Source organism: Antechinus flavipes, chromosome 1 (assembly GCF_016432865.1).
Source record: "Antechinus flavipes isolate AdamAnt ecotype Samford, QLD, Australia chromosome 1, AdamAnt_v2, whole genome shotgun sequence".
Taxonomy (NCBI): Eukaryota; Metazoa; Chordata; class Mammalia; order Dasyuromorphia; family Dasyuridae; genus Antechinus; species Antechinus flavipes.
This window is the reverse complement of record NC_067398.1, coordinates 639803641-639826467: the sequence shown is the minus strand read 5'-3', so window position 1 is coordinate 639826467 and position 22827 is coordinate 639803641. Positions and strand designations below refer to the sequence as shown.

The window sequence follows — 22827 nt, the reverse complement described above, 5'->3', positions numbered from 1 at the left end:
AACAAGAACAATGACACAATGGGGGAGGTACTTGGATGGGGATGACCTAATGGGGGTACTGGAGAGGCTCCTAATATTCTAATGACGTCTAAAATGGATAAAGACCTTTATCACATCAAACATTAAGAGGGAACAATTATAGCCTAAGGTCTAAGATATAAGACCTTTATCCTAACATTAAGAGGTAATGGTTATAACCTGAGGCAGAGTAACTGAATAGGACAATTAGGGAAACTGGGTCACAACAATAAAAGAGAACTGTGGCACAACATTAAAAAACTTTTTTTTAACAGAAAAGGAAGAATAAAGAAAGGTGAAAAGTATTTCTTGTATATTGCTGAACAAATGCTTCACAAATTTGTATGTCATCCTTGTGCAGGGGCCATGTTAATCTTCTTTGTATCATTCCAATTTTAGTTTATATACTGCTGCATCATATTGCTGAACAAGAGAGTCGAAAAATCCCAATCACCTGGTGGCCTAAAAATGAAAAATAAGAAAAAATAATAACTATGTAAAGCAGATGGTCTTATCCACTATTATAATAACTATTGATAGTTCTTGTAGTCTTGTCTAAAAGTGTTGCAGTTGAGAAGGGAGAACCCCAAAAGTCCCAGACTGGTATTATGAGAGGTCTTAAAAGAATTTACAGGCTTGAACCCATTTCCTAGTCAAGGGAATTTATTGAAAGTAATGTATGCTTACTTTCTTCTAAGGGAATCCAGTAAAGAAACTGAAGGAAGGAAATACAATCATAAATAATGCTAATTTTATGGCTCATATTTGGAAGGAGTGGTTCTCAGTTGATCAGATTATTACTGACAAGATTACCAGTCAGCAATGAATTGGAGTGGTCTTATTCTCTATTGTCTCAAAATTTGATCTGTGGGAGTTTCCTGAGGCCAGAAGCTATCTGGCTAAGCAGGGGTCATAATCAGATAGATTGGGTTTTAGGAGTTTCCTTTGGCAGAATCCAAAGTCAAAAGTTTTAGGTTTCATATTACATCAAAAAGACTTCTTTCACAATTGTAAAAGTAGTCAGCTCCCCTTATCTCCTACTCTTGAATGAGGAATATTCCTTTCAGGTAACAAACTTTGGCAGCTGAGTGGGTTATTTTCCCAGAAGCTTTCTTCTCCTTTTCTCCTTTGAGATTTCACAATATAGGTACTCTCAATATACAACAAGAATACATAAACAAATTGTACTGGACTATTCATCACAAATTTTCACCCCTTTCCAGATGAGATATATTTCAGACATTATTCTAAAGATAAGCAATGCTCCTTTTTCTAATTCATGATATATCGAAAAATCAAATGCTTGGAGAAATGGATTTATACCAATAATGATTTTTTAAAAAACAGAAAACAAAATACTCTTTTTTAAAGCATGACAAAAATATTCTTTAAACAGAAAAACACCTCTAGGAATTACGCCACATTTCATATGTGACTCATCTAACTGATTCATTTCACTGATATTCTCTGTCTGTAATGTTCTCCCTCCCCCTCTTCATTATTTGAATTTGTATATATCAGAAGCAGGGAGGTTGGATGGAATGAGGATGGGAGGGGGAGATAGAATGTGAATTTATTAAGCATTTGCCAAGGCATTGTGCTAAAGTGGGGGGAGGGGAGAATCTAAAATCAAATAAGATAACCTTTGCCTTCAGGGAGTTTACATTTTAAAGGAGAATACCACATATAAAAAGGAAATTGAAATGTAATGTAAAGGAAGAGAGATGGTCTTGGGGGCTTAATTCAATGAAGTTGACTGGAAAGGGAGATGGAAAATCAAACAAAAGTTCATCTTTTTAAAAGAACACACTGGCTTTGAACCCTGGTTCCCAAGATGGAGTACAAAGTTTTGATGGGGAGAGGTAAAAGAGGGCTGGAATGGAAACTGTATGGTTTGGCCAAGAAATGAAGAGATTTGGTTCCCAGTAGGATAAGATAAAAGCTCAATAGCTATCTCCTCCGATAACTTTCCCTGATTTTCTCCTGTCAGTAATGTCTTTCTCCTTTAATTCACTTATGAAATATTATGCATTATAACTATGTTAGTGTTTTATCCCCTACTAGACTAAAGATCCAGGAGGAAGAGGACTTTACCTTGTCTAAATTTTGCATCTCTTCTAGTGTCTAGAATGCTTTTTTACTTACTGTAAACACTTAGTAAATGCTGAAGGATAAATTAAGAAACAAAGGAACCTTTTTCTGTGTTTTGCTTTCTAACATGATACCTGTCTTCAAGTGTTTGAAGAGTTTTCATTTAGCAGAACATATAGACATTCTATTTGACCCCCAAAACAGAACTAGTGATGAGGTCCTGAATATTCAGATGGACATTAGCTGAGAAAGCCTGAAATACTGGTAGGATTATAATCCCTGAGGGAAGCAGGGAAGGACACAGATGAGATTATCTCAGCTTTAAACAGGCTCTTTTGATTTTGTTCTGGCCTTTGGTTCTTAAGTAGGCCTTTTGATCAAGTGAACTTTTGTTTACAATCCCACTCCACCTAGCAGCCCTTCTTTACTATATCCAATCAGAAAGCCAAGTTTTATATTTCCCCTAAAAACATCTACTGGTGTAGATCCTCACTGAATTTAAGGGGTATTCCTCCTGGCTACTTCTAGGGAACTTATCTTCTCCCTTGTTAATTGCTAAAACCTTTCTCTTTGCTAAAAAAAGCTTTATGAATTTAGCTTATTCTTAGAAGCATAATAAAATCTTTGTCTTTTGATTCGAGGATGTCTAAGCTTACAAATTCTTTTGAGACAGCCTATACCCACAATATATTTTGGGGACATCAACCCACGCCCCATCATTTGGGGGCTGAATCCCATCATTTTGGTGGCCTGGTACAAGAAGAGTCTGACTTTACCCTGTAACTTAAACATGAGGATAAGTGGATAGAAATTATAGAGAGATATCTTTAGGTCTGATGGAAGAAAAGATTTCCTAACAATTAGAGCCTTACAGAATTACAGTGGATTGCCTTAATAAATAGTATATACCATTTAATTGAAAAACTTCATGTGGAAGCTGGATGACTATATTTTAGAGGAGCTTTCCCCCCAAATAAAAAATTTAAGTAGCTTAATTTTGAAACTACCTTGTAACTGAGATTTTTTATTTTCTTTTTAATTTTTAAAATTTTTATTTAAGATGCTTGCATATCTATTATGTACAACAGAAATGCCAGAAAAACTGAGGCAAGATAGAGATTAGAGGATTTTTAATATTTTATTGGAGAGGGAAAGATTGTCTAGGACCAAAAGAGAATCCATGTTGGTCCTAGCAGACTGAATGGGACTCTTATCTCAAAGCATTCAGCAACAAGTGAAAAATTCCAGGGATCAGAAGAGACAAAGGTGGAGTGGGGTGAGGGAGAATTTGGGAGGTGGTAGTAGAGCACTGGTGAGTGGACCATAAATTTGGTTATGACAAGTTGGGGGTGAGGACCATAAATTGTGATAAGATCGAGAGGTTAGGAATCACTAAGTCTGAGACAGGAGATATGCTTACCTCTCTCTAAATAACCTATCTACAATTTAAGGCTCTATGGAATGCTAATAATCAGGGCTAGTTATCTCTGTCCTAATTTACATCAGTTCTAATGGCCAGGAAGGAGGGTTGCAACCAGGGGGACTGAGGCAGAACAATTCAGGGAAACTGAGGCAGAACAATTAAAAGAAACTGTGGCATAACACAACTTGCTATTCTTTTGAAATTATAATAGTTATGTAATTTTTTTGTCTTTCCTCCCCCTCATATTCTCTTTTTTCAAAATTTAATTTTTACCATAATTATTTGTGTTCTAGGATCTATAATCTATGAACAGGAATTAATTTTTTTTTACTCATTTGCTATTATTAAAAAATTCCTTGAAGTCCCTAGTATAGTATAGAGAAATATTATTGAATGGAAGCCATTCAATAATATTTGTTTAATTAAATTTTTTGTAATAGAAAATAGAATAATTGTTTAAAATATTTACTAAAAATAATGGCATAAACAATGGATTTCTGTTGTCTTTCCATGTTCATCTCTGGACTACCATAAAGTGGTATCCTAAGACAGGTCTTGGAGCAATGAAACCAGCAAGGAGATGGAGAAAACAATCTTTTAGCCCAGGAAATTTGCAGGAGGAGTCTCTCTTAGTCAGGAAAGTTCCCTTCACACAGTTAAAGACAGGAAGCTCTCCAGTGAGCCCATATAGCAAGTCCCACCTCAGCAAATCAGCAGGAGATCCTGAGTCCCAAAGTAATGAAACAGGCAAACACCAGCGATTAGACCATCCCAGGTAGCTTGGTAAATCCAGGGGAACTTGCAGATTCCACCTCCTTGGAATCACCACATGCTTCCGAAGCCCTGGGGAAAGACCACCATGTGGTTCAGCACAGCCTCAGGCAACTAGGCCTCCTCCAGCAGCCAGACCTCTACATGCTTCAGCACAGCCTCAGGAAAACTCAGAAACCCTTCCTGGCCACAGCACACACTAGACACCACCATTAGGCCCCTGGCTTAGCACCAGGTTAGCTGCTAAACTCCTACAGTCTTCAGCAAAACTAGACACCCCTTATCCCATCCCCTCTGATTGTACTAGACAACAGGATCCCTTATGGGACTGAGGGCAGTATCATTGCAGCACTGGGTAAATAGCCAAGGCCTGTAGTCACTGGCACAAAAAAGTACTCCTGCCACTTGGGAAATAGAGCTCAAATTTAAAAGAAAAAAAGGCAGAGAGAGAAAGAGAAGAAGACAGACAGACAGACAGACAGACAGAGAAGCAAAAAACAATTTAAAAAATTCTGACCATAGAAAGCCATTATGGTGATAGGGAAGACCAAGGCACAAATTCAGAAGAGGACAATGATGTCAATTGGCAACCCTCCTTTCTCCCCCCCAAAAAAGGGAAATGGTCTCAAGCCCAGAAAGAATTCATGGAAGAGCTCAAGAAGGAGCTTAAAAATCACGTAAGAGGGGTAGAAGATTGGGAAAAGAAATAATAGTAATGCAAGAGAATTACTGGGGGAGAAAGAGACAATAGCTTGAAAAGCTGCTTTAAAAGTATAAATGGCCAAATGGAAAATGAGGTACAAAAATCCAGTATATTAAACAACTTCTTACAGAGAATAATTGGCCAAATGGGAAAGAAAATACAAACCTGAGAAAAACAGCACTTTAAAAGTTAAAATGGGCCAAGTGAAGCTAATGATTCTAGGAAACATCAAGAAGGAATCAAAAAAATTACAAAAGTATGAAAAAATGGGAGAAAATGAAAAATACATCATGCTAAAAACAATTGACTTAGAAAAATAGATCCACGAGAGACAATGTGAGAATCACTGGACTACCTGAAAGTCATAATTAAAAGGAGGACCTGCACAGCATCTTCCAAGAAATTATCAAAGAAAACTCTCTTGAAGTTCTAGAACCAGAGGGCAAAAGAGGTATGGAAAGAATCCACTAAATACCTCAGGAAAAAGATCCCAAAAATAGAAACTCCAAGAAAGATAAGAGTTAAGTTCCAGAACTATCAGATCAAGAAAAAAAAAATACTACAACTAGACAAAAAGAAACAATTAAAATACACACATCATGCAGCAGAAATATTAAAGGACTGGAAGTTATGAAACATGATATTCCTGAAGACAAAGGAACTAGGACTACAACCAAGGATCACCTATCTGGCTAAATTAAGCATAATACTTCAAGAGGAAAAAAAAAATTCATTCAATGAAACAAAGATTTCTAAAGATTTCATAAGGAGAAGACCAGAACCAAATAAAAAATTTGATGTTAATCATCAGGATTCAAGAGAAGCATAAATGGATAAAAAGGAAAAAGAAAACATAAGAGATGGCAATAGGCCTAAATTGTTTATATCTACACATGAGGAAATGATATTTGTATTTCTTAATAATTGTATCACTGAGTACAAATTGAAGAATACATATAGACAAAAGGTCTGGGAATGAGGTGAATTTGAGAGAATGGCATTAAAAAAAACCTAAGCAATAAAAAAGAGAAATATATTGAATGCAGAAGGAACGGAGAAATAAAATTGTATAAATTATTTCACAGAAAGAGGTGTGAAAGAATTATTATAGTGGGAGGTTGGAGAAGAGAGGAGGCTAGCTGATGAGCATCACTTGGACCTTACACTCATCTGTATTGGGTCAGACAAGGAATAATAGACATGAGCAGTTGAATATAGAAATTTTTTCTTACCAGACAAGGAAGTAAGAGGAGAGGAGACTAAACAAAGGGAGGTGGAAGTGTGAACTGATTGAAGGAAGGGCAAATCAGAAATGGTAGAAAGAAGTAAAATACTAAGAAAGAAAAGGGTGAAAGGAGAGAAAGGACAAACAGAGGAAGAATAGGATGAAGGGAAATACACAGGTAGTAATTATAACTGTGAGTGCTAATGAGATGAACTCTCATAAAATGAAAGCAGAAAACACACAAATCAGAGAGACACATACAGAGTAAAGGTAAAGGACTTTAGCAGACTCTATTCTTCAACTGAAATTTTAAAAGTAGGGATAGTAATCCTGATCTCAGACAAAGCAAAAGGAAAAACAGACCTAATTAAATGAGATAAGAAAAGAAACTACATCTTGTTTAAAACTACCATAGACACTAAAGCAATATCAATATTAAACATATATGTACCAAATGTTATAACATCAAAATTATTAAGGAAAATAGACAGCAAAACTACACCAGTGGGGGAAACTCAAGTGCTCCCTCTCAGAACTCAAAAATTCCAAGGAAACAAACAAGAAAGAAAGTAAGGAGGTAAATAGAATATTGAAAAAGTTAAGTGTGACAGACCTTTGGAGAAAAACTGAATGGAAACAAAAAGAAATATAACTTTTTTTTTCAGCAATATATGTCACCTATACAAAAATAGACGATGTAATAGCGCATGAAACCCTCAAAATCAAATGTAAAAAAGTAGGAATATTAACTGTACTCTTCCAAAGAACTAGATCTGTGCCTAAAAATATTATATTCAGCAAAAATTATCTATAATTTTGAATGAGAAAAAAATGGACAGCCAGTGAACTTGCAGATTATCAGATCTTTCTACCAAATTTAACAGAAAATTTAACATTTACAAGCTAATATCAAAGAGCAATTTAAGAAATTCAACATGGACAAATTGTTTACACATAGACAAATTGTTCTGGTTTTTTAACATAGGAAATGTATACTATGTGTTTAAAATTCACATCAACAAGAAAATAGCTCAAAATAAAAATTGGCAGAGATAAAGTAAAAATAGTAATCATGTTATACAAATGAGATGCAGATGAAGAATAGATACAGAGACATTAGAGTGGGGAGAAGAGCTCATAGTTCTGAAAACCTACTCACATTAGGAAAGGATTCAATAGACAACATTACACATATACCAAGAAGGGCATAGACCCTCCAAAGTCTATAAAGAAATGAGGGGGAGAGATAGGTCGGTGGAGAAGCAAAGGGTGAGGGAAGAAAACAAGGGAGGAATCTTTGGGTGGGAAGAGGTTACGTAATAGCAAACCAAAGTTATGGAGCAGAATTTAAACAGAGTCAGTAGGGATAGGAAAGATGTGTATGTATGTGGGGTGTGTGTGTGTGTGTGTGTGTGTGTGTGTGTGTATCTATATAAGTATACCTCAATATATCTTTTTAAAAATTTTGTTTTGCTTTTTTTCGTTCTAATTTTTTCTTTTTTGATCTGATTTTTCTTGTGCAGCATGATAAATATGGAAATATGCATAGAAGAATTGCACATGTTTAACACATATTGAATTACTTGTTCTGAGGGGAGGGGTGGGACAAAGGGAGGGAGAAAAATTTGGAATACAAGGTTTTATAAGGGTGAATGTTGAAAATTATTTTTGCATGTATTTGAAAACAAAAAGCTATTATTAAAACATTTTTTAAAAGGGGAAAAAAGAAAAGGAAATTGAATGAGCTATTAATGAACACCTTAGGAAAAAATCCCCAGGATCAGATGGATTCACAAGTGCATCCTACCAAACATTTAAAGAATAATTATTTCCAATACTACATAAACTATTTGAAAAAATAGATGCTGAATATGGGCTATATTTTGGCAACATATAGCACACATTCCTATTAAAAACACTAGAGAGCATAGGAATAAAGAAAGCATTCCTCAAAATGTTAAGTAGTATCTAAAACCACCAGCAAGCATTGTCTATAAAGGAGATAAATTTAGAGGCTTTCCCAATAAGATCAGGAGGTGAAGAAAGAATGTCCATTATCACCACTATAATTCAATATAGTATTAGAAATGTTAGCTTTAGCTATCAGACAAGAAAAGGAAATGGAAGGAATTAGAATAGGCAATAAGGAGACAAAAATAATACTTTCTGCAGATTATATGATGGCATATTTAGATAATTTTAGAATAACAATTGAAAAATTACTTGAAATAATTAACAATTTCAGCAAAGTTGCAGGATATAAGATAAACCCACACAAATCATGAGCATTTCTTTAAATGACCAACAAAAGAGAAATTCCATTTTTAACTATAAATAATATAAAATATTTGGGAGTCTTATCTGCTAAAACAAATCCAGGAACCATATGAACACAATTACAAAACAAAGTCAGATTTAAACAATGGAAAAATATTAATTGCTTGATAGTCTGAGTCAATATAATAAAAATGACAATTCTGCCTAAACTAATATTTTTCTTCAGTGCCATGCCAACCAAACTATCAAAAAAACTATCTGATAGAGTTAGAAAAAAACAACAAAATTTATCTGGTACTGTGATGATTAATTATGAATGACTCAACGCTTCTTAGAAACATAACGGTCAGGGCATCTAGGTAGCACAGTGGATAGAGCACTAGCACGGAAGCCAGGAAGACCGGAGTTCGAATCTGACCTCAGACACTTAACACTTCCTAGCTATGTGACCCTGGGCAAGTCACTTAACCCCAATTGCCTCAGCAAAAAAAAAAAAAAAAAGAAAGAAAGAAAGAAAGAAAAAAGAAAGAAATACAATAGTCCAAGATAAGTACAAAGGACTCTTCAAAGAAAATGCTATCCACATGCAAATAAAGTACTGATGAACTTGGAATGACGATCAAGCATATTTTTTTCACTTTAATCTTGTGTTTTCCCCCCTTTTGAGCTGTTTCTTCTTTCACAACTGTGACTAACATGAAAATAGATTTTATATAATAGCACATATATAAACCTTATCAAACTGTCTACCATCTTTGAAAGAGGGTGAACGAGATGAGGTGAGATCTTTCAAGACAGTTGTGAAAATCGAGTAAGGCTTCATCTATTTCAAAGTTTATGTAGTCCTGAAGGACTTAAAGCATTAAGTCAAGGGCATACTTATGCCCCCTCTCTGTTATCCTCCTAAGGGCATACTTAAGTCCCCTTCTTGTTATCCTCCCTATTTCAGTCAAATATGGGCAACTATGTACTTATTGGTCAAGTTCAATTTCTTGGGTAGTTCCCACATTTAGAATGTAAGCTCCTCAGCCAATGAGAATGAGGATCAGTGGTGGGAGGGGGTATTTGCATTAGGGATTAAAAGTGTTGACTCTTCCCCCTACAATGCTTCCTCCCTTTGATTGTCTGCTCGAAAGGTAGAATGCCCGATTGTAGCGAGAACATATAATAAACTTTGCTTTGCTTCTAGAGATCTCTCCAGCTTTTTATTAAATGGTTTCTGACCTACACAAGGGGAATGGAGAGAGGAAGAAAAACTTGGAACTCAAAATCTTGTAAAAATGCTAGAAAATTTTCTTGACATGTAACTGGGAGGGTGGGGGATAAAATTCTATTAAAAATAAAAATAAAGTGTTTAATGATTATGTATCACCTTCTTCAAGAAGACTGGTGAGAATGCTGATTGCAATGACTTTCCATTTATTGAGAAGTTCTTTCTGGTCAAATCAAATTTTTAAAGCTGAACTTAAGCTCTGACTCACCATATTAAGTTGTCTATCAGGTAGGTCTTTAATAAATGTTTCCTGAATGAATGACCAGAAAGGCAGTATGTTATTGTAGCAACAGTGAACTGTAAGTTAAAAAACTTGGGTTTGAGTCTCAGTTCTGCCATTCATTTGCTATATGACCTTGAACAAATAAATTCTCTGGACTGCATCCTTCTCATTTATAAAATCAAGGACTTGACTTCATTAATCAACAAGCATTTGCAAAGCACTTACTTGTGTGACAGACATAAATTTTGGAGCACAAATAAAACAATCTCTGCCCACATGGAGCTTACATTCTAATAAGCAATAGAACATGTGTGCTTAAAAATAATATAAATGGTACATAGGAGATGAATACAGAGAAGTTTTTGTAGGAAGTGTTCTAACAGCTGGGGAGGGAGATCTGGAATGATGTCATTAGAAGGGAGAGGAGACAATTTCTAAATAACATTCTATGATTTTTCAAGATATATACAAATAAGAAAAAATGTTTTTGTAAACTCAGCTTAGTGCTAGAAATGGAAATATATTAAGGCTATTTGTGAATTTCTTTCATACAAAGGGAAAAGAATAGGAAAAAATTTATAAAAAGTAAAGAATTAAAGTAATTTTTGAGCTATCCTATCTAGGCAGATTGTTATACAAGACATTAATATGTAAAAAAGAAGAAAGTCAAAGTCAGAGAACAATTTGGAAATCTGGCCAATTTGTCAATACAAATAAATCAGATTAATAATGTCCGAAACCAAAAGTTTACCATGATTCCCTTTCTGGATTAATTACTCACTTCAGTACTCTAAGGTTTGTAGATTGGGTCTTGAGGGGAGTGATTATTTCTACCTCCAGATTCCAATATGAATTCTTAAAGCTGTACTTCATAATCCCTCACCACTGAGATTTTTTTCAAAAATCAACTAGGAGACACAAGTTCACAGCTTTTCAAGGTAGCATAGGAAGGACAGTAGGTATAAAACATCCTGTTAATAAATATAGGATACCCTCTCCCACAAACACATACTATGATCAGTGAAAGAATAGGAACAAACATAATGTAATGATACTGAGGCACACAGGGAAGTCATGGTCAAGAAAACTTATTCATCTGGTATTGAAGGGTCTTGATATTTCTCTTCATTCAGTTGCCTTACACTGCCCTCCCTGAACACAGTGTGGCAGCACTTTGCTACCATGATTGCTAACATTCAGTGAGTCCACAGCTCTCTTCTCTGCTGCCAGAAATAACATTCCTTGTTTACCTGCTCCTTTGAAAACTATCTTTTTTTGTCTGCATCCATCTGGAGAATGTGAGTCTCAACTCCCAGACTCAAAATGACAGGGGTGAAACTGTGTCCCCTTTAATCTGTAAAATAATCACTCTGAAATTTGTGTCTCTTTTGATTCCTGGTCTCCCAAACTCCAGAAAGTTTAGGAGAAAGCTTATTTCCCAGATTGGGCTTTTCTGAGGCAAACCACCTGCCCCATTGATCTTTTGGGAGCGGTTTTCCCCATTCAGAAAGACTTCAAAGTGATTTTTATTCAATTGAGAGATCTGGGTCTGATATTGAGTGGCTTGAAACTCAAGTATCTAGGCCTGGGGGCATTGGCTTTCTTTAGCCTCAGACTTCTATAAAGGACAATTCTAAATTCCCTATTTTTGAGAATGTCGGAAACAGAATTATGCCTTGTCAGGAACCTCTCTCCTTGGCATAGCTGCCTGCCACTATGAACAAACCCTCTTCTCAATGAAAACTTTTTGTTATTTCTCTGCCAGGACCTTGTCCCTCAGAAATCTGTCTTCCTAACAAAGCTGGCTTCTGCAGCATCAATAATAAACTTCCCTTTGGCCCGTCAAATCTTCGAGTTGGTTGGTGAATTCTTTCACGTTAGACCTGAACTGATCAGAAGGGGATTCCCACAACTCTCTGCATTGCCACTAAAACAGCATCAAAAATAATCAACTCTGAATTGCTCCCTACTAGATTTAGCATTTCTTATTGGGTGAATAATTATGCTGCAGGATTCCACAGACAATTACAGAGAGAGAAAATTCCCTGTTGCCCTTTGGTTGAGTTATATAAGTCATATTCCATAGTGCTACTTAAGATTTCAAACTCTAGAAACTGTTTAATTAACTATGGGGTTTACAGGCTAAGCTTAAAAACAAAAAAAATTGTAAGCATGGCTAATATTTTCCTAACCAATGGCCACCTCCTTTCCAATTTAATCAGAGAATTTTTTCCTCGTTGTAGAGGAATGATAGTATAGATGTGAGGTTTTTTAAAACTTGGTTAGCATATTAATATTTTTAATACGTTGTTAAGTGTGCCTTACTTTATATATTTACATTAACTGACTAGTGGTTGGGGAGAAGGATCCCCATACCACCTCAGATGTTAAAATAAAAAAATTGCTGCTTCCCCAGGAAATCAACTCTGCTGGTGCTTTTTGACAGAGCCCATATTCTCAGTTCTGGATAGCTTTCTAGTGACTTGGGGAAGCCTTTCAAGTTCCTTCCCAATACCTGGTACTAAAGGGTTTCATTAAAGTCCATGTAGAAAGTTTTAAAAAATAACCTGGAAATTAATATTCTCCCATGAGAGTCCTTCCTAGCAGATGGGTCTGGAGGGAAAGTGTGGTTCCAATAGGGACCCCAAAAGAGATAGTGGACTAGGATTGATTGGAAATCATTCAATCACTTTCAAATGAGAAATCAGCCTTCACTGGTTGAAAATTGTTCTGATTCTCTATAACACATAAAGGGCCTAAAATTTCCCCAAGGATCTTTGAAACATCTAGGGCAATCCAAATAGAAATCCAAATTCTCCTCTCACTCAGACTAGCTTGTAAAAAAAAAAATCAAACTTAATAAACCCTAAAGAATTTCAGAAGAACTCTCAAAAAAAAAAAAAAAATTAAGTGGGGCAGCTGGTCTCAGACACTTAACACTTCCTAGCTATGTGACCCTGAGCAAGTCACTTAACCCCAATTGCCTCAGCAAAAAAAAAAGGAATTAAGCACACTTAAGGTTGATTTGGGGAACTTTCTAGGTCATCAGGAAAATTTTATCCTATGGAACTGCAGTCCATAAGTATCTCAGATAAGCTATTTAGACTCATGTTACAATTAAGCAAATAATCTACATGTGCTCTAAAAAACTGAACATGGATGGATCCTCTAGTGTATCATGTGCAAATTTTTAGGCACCAGTATTCTAGGATATTAGTCCTCAGTTTTCCATACTACTAATATCAGCTTTTATATTCACAAAAATGAGCACAGAAATACAACATATATCAGTATATAGACATTCAATGATTTTTTAAAAACATCCTGCCAAGTTTATCTTTAAGATACTGGTTTGATCCATAAAAGAACTTCAACAGAAAACTAGCTATTTGATCATAGTCTAAAATAAAAGAAGAAAAAAATGATAGATTTTTCTCCAGTGGTTCTACAATAGTAAGTATCTAAGAAGGTGAGTCTTAGATGAAGAATGTCTCCAGTATGTCACTTACATTGCATAGGGGACTGAATATATTCTGGATGAAGCTCCCACAATGTGGCATTCCCTTCATGGGTCTCCTCAATTAAGCTCACAGGTTTTAGTTTATTTACCAGGAGATGATTACCTCCCTCAAGTTCAGGAAGTAATTCCATGGTTCCATACTTTTAAAATTACCTCTCAAATCTTTGGAATTCAAGTTCTTTGAACTTTTCTCCAAAAGTACACTACAAAATAGTTGATATTTATTGAGCAATTACACATTCTATGCATGTAAAATCCCAGAGATTTAAAGTAAGAAAAGACTCTAGTGGCTATTTAATGCAACTCATACCAAAAAAAAAAAAAAAAAAATTCAACCAGATAATGTGCTTTATTAATGTTCATTCAACCTCTGCTTGAAAATCTCCAGTGATAATAAACCTACTAATTCTGAGACAATGCATTCTGCTTTTACTTAACTGTTAAGAAATTTGTGTTCTTAGTTGTTTTTTTCCCCCTTGACATCAAACCTGAATTCTTAGGGCCAAACAGCACATGTCTAACATGTCTAACTTTTTTTCACCTGAACTATGCCCTATAATGACCTCGTTCTTCTTTTCACTTTTTGAATTCATGGCCAACTCAAATGCTACCTCTTGAACAAAGTCTCTCTTTTTGCACTTATAAGTGACAATCTTTCCCTAATTGATGGGCATCCACTCATTTTCTAATTCTTTGTCACCACAAAAAGAGCTACTACAAAATACTAATATTTTTGCACATGTAGGTGCTTTTTATGATCTCTATGGGATACAGATGCACGTATTCTCAGCAGTATAATAATCCACAACTACTCTGAAGGATTTAGGATGAAAAATCCTGTCCAAATTCAGAGAAGAAACTGATTGTATCTGAATACAGATTGAACATACTCTCTCTTTTTTTTTTTTTAAATTTTTCTTGAGGGATTTTTTTTTTTTTAATTGGGGTGGGAGATCTATATTTTCCTTCATAACATGATTTTTATGAAAATGTTTTGTATAACTTCACATGTAGTTTCTTAATAGGGGCTGAGACTAGGGATAAGGGAAAGAGTCTGGAATTTAAAAGTTTTAAGAAGAAATGTAAAAAATTGTTTTAAATGTAACTGGGGCAAACCATTAAATTAATAAATGAATAAAACACATAAATAAATAAATAAAGAGGACAGTTTTGTAGCCCTTTGAACACAGTTCTAAATTACTCTACAGAACGGTTAGAACATTTCATAAGTCCACCAACAATGCATTAGTGTCCCAGTTTTCCCATATCTCCTTCATTCTAAAATGTTATTTCGAAAATATACATCTGATTATGTTATTCCCTTAATCAAAAATCTTCAGTAGCTATTTATTTCCTCCATCATGAAATACAAATTTATTCTGCTAGAATTTAAAGCCCTCCATAATATGGTTCCTTACTTGCCTTTCCAAAAAATTCATATTCACTTCACATATTCTATATTTCAACCAACTGGCTCCATTCACCTCTCATCCTCAGGCCTTTGTACAAGTGGTCCCCCACATCTACACCACACTATATTCTCCACCAATTGTTTTTGGTGGTTTTGGAACAATTGGAATTGTTCTCTTGAAAGTAACTCATGATCTCAATTTCATTCAATTCAATAAATATTTGTTAAATGCCTACTATATGCCAGGTACTGTGCAAAGTCCTAGAGTTACAAAAAAGAGGGACAACACAATCTTTACCTTCTAGGTGCTTAGAATCTAATCGGGGAGACAGTATATACAAAGATCTGTAGAGCAAGCTATATACAAAATAAATAGGAATAATTAAAAAGAGGGAAAACACTGAAATTGAAAGGATTAGGGGTAAAAGAGATCATAAAAGAGAGAAAAGGATCCATGTGTGCAAAAATGTTTGTAGCAGCCTTTTTTGCAGTGGCAAGGAATTGAAAATTGAGTGGATGCCCCCCAGCTGGGGGGCAATTACTGAATAAATTATGGTATATGAAGGTAACGAAATGTTATGTTTTATAAGAAATGATGAACAGGATGATTTCAGAAAAGCCTGGAAAGATTTCCATGAACTGAAGCTAAGTGAAGTGAGTAGAACCAAGAGAACATTGTACATAACAACAATAAGATTACATGATGATCAGCTATGAAGGACTTGGCTTGTTTCAACAATGAGGTGATTCAAAGCAGTTCCAATAGACATATGCTAAAAGTGTCATCTGCATTCAGAGAGAGAACTATGGAGATTGAATGTACATCAAAATATACTTGTTATTATTGTTGTTGTGTGTTTGCTTGTTTTTTTTTTTTCTTTCTCATGTGTTTTCCCCTTTTGATCTGATTTTTTTTTGTGTAGCATGGTGAATATGGAAATATGTTTAAAAGAATTGCACATTTAACCTATATTGAATTGCTGGTTATCTTAAGGAGGGGGAGAGGGAAGAGAGAAAAATTTGGAACAGAAGGTTTTGGAAGGGTGAATGTTTCATATACCAAAATGTTGAAAACTATCTTTGCATATATTTGGATAAATAAAATATTATTTAATAAATTCTAAAAAAATTTTTAAGAGAATAGGGAAGACTTTCTGTAGAAGGTAGGATTTTGGTTGGGACTTTACAGAAGCCAGGGTCAGTAGTCAGAGAGGAATAAGGAGCACATTGTAGACATGGGGACAGTCAGAGAAAATACCTGAAGCTGAGGTAGAATATCTTGTTTGTAGAAGAGCCAGGAGATAATGTTACTTGATCAAAGAGTATGTGTCAGGGAATAAGATATAAGAAGACTGGAAAGATAGGAAGGGACTAGATTATGAAGGACTTTGAATGCCAAAAAGAGCATTTTAGATTTGCTTTTGGAGGCAATAAGAAGTCACTAGAGTTTATTAAGTAAGTATTGGGGGAAGAGGGGCGGGACGGGGAGGGCACAATAGAGAGGAATGGAATGTGATGATCAGACCTCCATTTTAGGAAAGTCATGTTAATGGCTGAATGGAGAATGTATTGGAATGTGTTAGAGAATTGAGGCAGATAGATTCACCAGAGTAAGGAAGAGAGAAAGGGGTATATTCAGAGTGAAATCAATAGATCTTGTCAACACTTTGGATATGGGTCGTGAGAGATAGCAAGGAGTCCAAGATGATTTCTTAGTTGCAAGCCTAAGGGACTGGAAGGATGGAGGGTTATTATTTATTATATGTTTATCTTCTTTATTCCAATACTAGTGCTCTATCCACATAAAGAAGGTAATTAAAATCATAGGAGCTAAGGATTTCGCCAAGTAAGGTATTATAAAAGAGAGAAGAGAAGAGGGTCCAGGAAAGAACACTGATGAATGTTTATACTTGGGCAGTATGATATGAAGGGAGGATTCAGTGAAGAAGACAGAGGAGTAGTCTGATAGATAGGAATAAAATCAGGAGAGAATGGTATCTAGAAAACCTATAAAGAATATCAAGAAAGAGAATGTCAGTGTCAAAGATTGCAAGGAAAGTCAAAGAGAATAAGGATTGAGAAAAGGTATGTTCTTGCTTCCTTGACCTCTATACAAGATTGAACACTATTAACTCTTAAAAATTTTTTTAAAAAATTTTTTATTCATTTTGAACTTAAACACAAAGACAAAAAAAGAGAAGAACTCCATGTACACAGCACAACATAAAAATAGGATTTACTATAAAGTCATGAATTTCCCTTTCACATGATTTACTTTAAAAAACAAAAAACTATGTAATAAATATTAGATTATGTTTTAAAGCTACACTGCTTTTTGTATTTCCTTCTTTTGCCCTGTGCTGTGCACTTTTGTTATTTTTTCTATTTCTCTCTCCACCCTAAAGAAAGCAATCATTAGATATAAACAAATATGTATGTGTGAATATATATCCAAATATATACATATATACAGATAATATAAATATACTATATCTATATACTGGTATGCACATACATGCATATATGTGTATATGTAAAACTATACCATACATACTTCTATTTATCAGTTCCTTCTCTCGATGCAGATAGCATCTTCCTTTATAGATCCTTTGTAGTTGCTTTGAGTATTTATAATAGTCATTGACTATTATATGACTATATGACTATATGACAATCCTTCAAAGATATTCAACAATATTACTCTTACCATATAAAGTATTTTCTTGGTTCTGCTTATTTCATGCAAGTGTTTCCTTGCTTTTTCTCTTAAAAAAATTTTTTTTATAGCACTGTAGTATTCTAGCACAATCATATACCACAACTTGTTAGTTATTTCCTAATTGATGGGCACCCTCTCATTTTCCATTTCTTTCCTGTCATAAAGAGAGCTGCCATAAATATTTTAGAACATGTAAGTTCTCTTTCTTTATCCCTAATCATCTTGGAAAACAGTACTAATAATGGTATTTCTAGGTCAAACATAGTTTTATAATTCTTTGGGCATAATTCCAGATTATCTCTAAAATGTTTGGATCAGCTCAGTTTCACCAGTAATGAATTAGTGTCCTAATTTTTATACATCCCCTCCAACACTTGTCACCTTTCCCTTCTATCATTTAAGCCAATATGATAGGTGTAAGATGATATCTCAAGGTTATTTTAATTTACAATTTCTTAGACACTACCAACTCATATTTTGTTTTATAACTAACTGTGTTAATATCTTATCTACCTACAGGCTATATAAGTCTTTTGAGGAACAGGAATATCTTATCGTGCACAAAGGTACATAATAAATAATGTTCTCAAATATTCTCCTTTGGCTAAAGTAACATGGCTCTCTCTGGGTTCTCCACTTACTCTTCTGATTAATCTTTCACTCTCTCCTGGCACCAAAACTGCCTACTTGCTTCCAAACTGTGGTATCCCCCAAGGTCCTATCTTCATTCTTTTTATATTTTATATATAGCCACATTCACTCCTTTATTGAGCTCATCTACAACCACCACTTTAACTACTACTTCTATATATTTAATTTAAAATTTTTCTTCAATCTTGTCTTTTCCTTTGCATTTCAGTTTCCTCTCTCTAGTGACTCATAAGATATTGCCACTTGAGTGTATTGTTATTTGTTTGCTTTACCATGAACCTAATATATGCAAAACCAAAATAATTCACTTATGAGAGGCACACCATGCTTCACAGTGCTATGCTAGGGTCTCCGATGTCATGCAATCAATTCTAAAGTTCTTAAGAGACCTTGAGAATGTCCTTGTATCAGTTTTTTGACTACTCTGTGAATGCTTAACTCTTTGTGAATTCATCATAAAATAGTCTTTTTGGCAAGCATACATTTGACATTCAAACAGCATGGCTGGCCCAATGGAGTTGCACTCTCGGCAGTAGAGTTTGAATGCTTGGCAATGTATTTTAAGAAAGGATCCTTGTGTCTTATCCTGCCACGTGATCTTCAGAATCTTCTTAAGACAATTCAAATGGAAGTGATTCAGTTTCCTAGCATGATACTGGTATACTGTCCAGATTTTATAGGCATACAACAATGAGGCCAGCACAATGGCTCTATAAACCTTCAGTTTGGTAGTTGGTTTAATACTTCTTCTCTCCTGTACTTTTCTTCAGAGTCTCCCCCAAAATGAACTGGCTGTGGCAATGCATATGTCAACCTCTATCAATGTGGACAATCCTAAAAAGTATATTGCCAAAGTAAGTGAACTTGTCCTCAGCATTCAACACTTCTACATTTGCTGTAATCAATGGTTCCACATATAGATGCTGCAATACCGGCTGATGGAGTAACTGAGTTTTCTTGATGTTGTTAAACCAAATTAGCAGAAGCAGAGAATTCAATCTTTGTTGCATCTCAGCTTCGGAGGTTGCATTAAGCGCATAATCATTGCAATTTGGAACTATGCTCAAAAAGTTATCAAACTGTGCATACCCTTTGATCCAGCAGTGTTTCTACTGGGCTTATATACCAAAGAGATATTAAAGAAGGGAAAGGGACCCGTATGTGCCAAAATATTTGTGGCAGCCCTGTTTGTAGTGGCTAGAAGCTGGAAAATGAATGGATGCCCATCAATTGGAGAATGGTTGAGTAAATTATGGTATATGAATGTTATGGAATATTATTGTTCTGTAAGAAATGACCAGCAGGATGAATACAGAGAGGCTTGGAGAGACTTACATGAACTGATGCTAAGTGAAATGAGCAGAACCAGGAGATCATTATATACCTCAACAATGATACTGTTTGAGGATGTATTCTGATGGAAGTAGATCTCTTCGATAAAGAGAGCTAATTCAGTCTCAATTGATCAGGGATGGACAGAAACAGCTACACTCAAAGAAAGAACACTGGGAAATGAATATAAACTGCTTGCATTTCTGTTTTTCTTCTCAGGTTATTTATACCTTCTGAATCCAATTCTCCCTGTGCAACAAGAGAACTGTTCGGTTCTGCACACATATATTGTATCTAGGATATACTGCAACATATTTAACATATAAAGGACTGCTTGCCATCTGGGAGAGGGAGTAGAGGGAGGGAGGGGAAAAATCGGAACAGAAGTGAGTGCAAGGGATAATGCTGTAAAAAATTACCTTGGCATGGGTTCTGTCAATAAAAAGTTAAAAAAAAAAAGTGCACCATCATCTGCAAACAAAAAAAATGCACCAATACTTTCTCCACTTTAGTCTTGGCTTACAGCATTTTCAGGTTAAAAAATTTACTATTAGTGCAGCAGCTGACCTTGAAGCCATATTCTTCCTCATTGAAGCTATTTGACAACATGACTAATAAAAAGTATGGAAGCAAGCACATACCCTTACTTCACTCCATTGGTGACTGGCGAAGTATGAGAATATCATTCATTGTTCAGAACCCAAGCAAATATACCATCATGAAAATGATGTACAATACTATTAAACTTCTCTGGGCAACCAAATTTTAACAAAATTCTCCTTAAGTCTTCATGACTGACAGCATCAAAGGCCTTGAGCAGATACAAATGTTATTCATAGTTGTGTACAGAACAAAAAAAAGTTCTGTTTTGCTCCTGGCATTTCTCTTGGAATTGTTTGGCAGCAAACACCATATCAACTGCCCCTCAGCCCTTTCTGAAGATACACTGGCTCTCAGGTAGAAGATCTTCCAGGTGTAGGGTCAGCCTATTAAGGACAATTCTGGCAAGAATCTTGCCCGCAATTGTTATGGGAGCCACCTGCTAGTGGCTGCTGGGGATATAATTCTGAACAGCAGAATAGATCCCTTCATGTGATAGGATGATAATGATACAAGGAGACTGAGAGGCAGTTGTTAAGGGCCAGAACTCTGAACTTGAAACAAGGATCCTTATAAGGTACTAACTAAGTGGAAATGATGATACAATGGTTATCTAGTTTAGCATGGTGCTTAATAGCTCTCCAAGTTCAGTATGATTGATTTAATCTTACAACAAATAATGGTTTCCTAGTGATATAAGGATTGGTTTATACTCAGTGCAGACCATATAAACTAGGAGCCTCAGCTAGATTCAGATTCAGAGGCAGAGAAGAACAAGAGAACTGGGGGCAGAAGCTCAGGCTCTCAGGACCAAAGAAAGAGATTCATTTGATCTTTGGTCAGGCTCCTGGTGGCAGGTTCTCCTCCTGCATTTTCTCCATTGAAACCAAGAGTCTGGAAGGCCTCTAAGAAAGCTGCCCAGCTCAAGGCAAGGAGACAATAAAGTATTTGGACTTTAACTCCTGGCTGTTCATCTGGTGATTACTGAACTGAAACAAAGACTGGTCCCAGAGACCCCAGGAAAACGGAACCAGGGAACATTACATTTTGGTGCCTGAACATGGGACCAAGGACCTACATCTGTGACCCAGAAATTAGGGTGAGTACAAGAAGGAAACTTTGTAAAGGGCTAAACTAGTGCTTTGGTTGAAATGGGATAGATGTGTAGAAAACAGCCTTCTTTTCCAATCAAGGAAAATGTGTTGAAAGCTTGGTTAAACTTATAAAAAACCAAGATTTGATTGTAACTTGGGAGCATATCATTGAACTTTTAGAAACATTACAATATACATCTCCTTGGTTCTCTAAGACAAAAGAATTAGATCCAGATGAGTGGAAATTATTGGAGGGCAAGTATGTGAATATTACAATGATAATGAACCTGACTCAATTTCTAAAGAAACACTTTATACATATAACTTAACACAAATGGCTTTAAGAAATTATATAAATATTAGAATAAGAAAAAAGCAGAATGAGCACAAAGGGGAGGATACAAACTAGGTGAAAAGCATAAAAATTAGACAAAAATGGAGTTAAGTATGAAGCTGATAAAATTAAGGAGTGTGGTGCTTCACAGCAGGAACCATTAGGGCATTCCCCATCTCATGACCTATCCCTCTCAATTAACCCATCATGGGTGGAGGGAGAAGGAGGAGAGGGAGGGGCATAACCCAAATCAGCACCACCTATGAAGCAGTCTATGACAAGATTACAAAAGGCATTAGTTAAAGCTAAAAAAGGACAGGCTATATCTGATTTAAAAATAAAAAAGAAGTTGATTCTGCAGGTCAAGCTAGGAGAAGATACACTCCTTTTGATCTGGAAAAAAATTAAGGATTTGAAAAAGGTTGCATTCTTTATGGGGCTACATCATCTTATATTAAGATGATATTAGAGAATTTGGCTTATGAAAGTCTAACCCCTAGTGATTGGAAATCTATAGCAAGGACATGTTTAGAACCTGGATAAAACTTGTTGTGGCTTTCGGAGTATAGTGAACTATGCAGGATACAAGCTCAACACATAAGCAAACTGGAGTTAATATGTAAATCACCTTTGACCAACTAGCAGGTAAAGGTCAGTATGCAGACACTTTAGCATAGATTCATTACCTTATAACACCCTATGAGCAAATTGCTGCTGCTGCTATAAAAGCATGGGGCTCCCTCCCAGGAAAAGATAGAGGTGAAGCCTTCATGAAAGTAGAGCAAGGTCCCAATGAACCCTTTATTTATTTTTTGGGACATTTGCAAACAGTTGTCTTAAGAACCATTGGAGAAAATGCAGCTACAAGAATTCTGATAAGACAACAGGCTAAGGAAAATTTTAATGAGGTTTGTAGAAGTATTATATGGGGACTATACAAAGATGCTCCTTTAGAGAAGATCATAAGATGCTGTGCCATAGTGGTTACAAATGTTTATTATTCCCAGATTATGAACATGGGAAGACAGGGTCCCTCTTGGCAAGGGACTTCCAGAGAAACTCATCAATGCTTTCAATGTGGGAAAGTAGGACATCTGAGAGCTCAATGTAGGCAAAGAGATAGAGTGAGAAGACAGGGTAAGAGAAGACCTAAAACCCTATG

The 22827-nt window shown here is 35.5% G+C and overlaps 1 pseudogene; it reads right to left on the bottom strand.

The window, feature by feature from the left end:
- Positions 1–340: 340 nt before the first annotated feature.
- On the bottom strand, positions 341–439 carry LOC127546015 (uncharacterized; annotated as a pseudogene).
- Between the last annotated feature and the right edge of the window lie 22388 nt (positions 440–22827).